Source organism: Filicampus tigris, unplaced genomic scaffold (genome assembly GCF_054856515.1).
Source record: "Filicampus tigris isolate MCC_2025a unplaced genomic scaffold, RoL_Ftig_1.0 HiC_scaffold_25, whole genome shotgun sequence".
NCBI classification, from domain to species: domain Eukaryota; kingdom Metazoa; phylum Chordata; class Actinopteri; order Syngnathiformes; family Syngnathidae; genus Filicampus; species Filicampus tigris.
Window position 1 is genome coordinate 137,253 of NW_028233406.1, and position 1,128 is coordinate 138,380.

The 1,128-nt window shown below is 56.4% G+C and overlaps 1 pseudogene; it reads left to right on the top strand.

Annotated features, from left to right (window-relative positions):
• Positions 1 to 206: 206 nt before the first annotated feature.
• On the top strand, positions 207 to 862 carry LOC147126168 (18S ribosomal RNA; annotated as a pseudogene; the record flags this gene model as incomplete).
• Positions 863 to 1,128: the final 266 nt, after the last annotated feature.

Below are 1,128 nucleotides of genomic sequence, written 5' to 3' on the forward strand. Positions count from 1 at the left end.
AGAACTGTCAAAGCGAGCAATATTACCACGCATGCCTTCCTCGCGTGACGTAGACCGCTGAGACAATATAACATAAGCTACGCCCAAAAAAGGGGCGGGGAAATTTGTTGGAAATCTAATCACAAAAAAAAAACCTTAAATCACTACAGAGTCTTTTGTGGTGCTGATGTCATTTTTATATACAAACCTATTATATAAGTGCAAATGGTAAGCTCATCCCAGTGTCCCTTTAAAGGAAATGACGCAAGGGCACCACCAGGAGTGGAGCCAGCGGCTTAATTTGACTCAACACGGGAAACCTCAGCCAGCCCGGACGCGGACAGGATTGACAGCTCTTTCTTGATTCCGTGGGTGGTGGTGCATGGCCGTTCTTAGTTGGTGGAGCGATCTGTCTGGTTAATTCCGATAACGAACGAGACTCCGGCATGCTAACTAGTTATGCGGCCCCGAGCGGTCAGCGTTCACCTTCTTAGAGGGACAAGTGGCGCTCAGCCACGCGAGATTAAGCAATAACCGGTCTGTGATGCCCTTAGATGTCTGGGGCTGCAAGCGCGCCACACTGAGCGGACCAGCGTGTGCCTTCTCTGAACCCCGCTCATGATAGGAACTGGGGACTGCAATTATTTCCCACCAACGAGGAATTCCCCTTAAGCGCGGGTCATAAGCCCGCATTAATTAAGTCCCTGCCCTTTGTACACACCGCCCGTCGCTACTACCGATTGGATGGTTTAGTGAGGTCCTCGGATGGGCCCCGTCGGGGCTGGCCACGGCGCCTGTGGCGCGCCGAGAAGACGATCAAACTTGACTTGATCTAGAGGAAGTAAAAGTCGTAACAAGGTTTCCGTAGGTGAACCTGCGGAAAGATCAATACCGGAGAGAGAGCTTGGCCGGCCACTCGCTTTTGCCCACACCGGAGCCGAGAGGCCGACGGCACGACCGCGCACGCGCCCCACGATGGCACGGGTGGGGGGCCAGACGAGAGCGGGCGACCGTGTTCGCCCCCGGAAGCTGGTCTTTCTGCCCGCGACGCGCACCCACCGCTGCCCCGGAGCGTACCCGTATGCGGACGGATTGGGTGTCTGGGGGGGCTGCGGCCCGCCGGGGAGAGTCACAGCTTCGGCCGGCGCC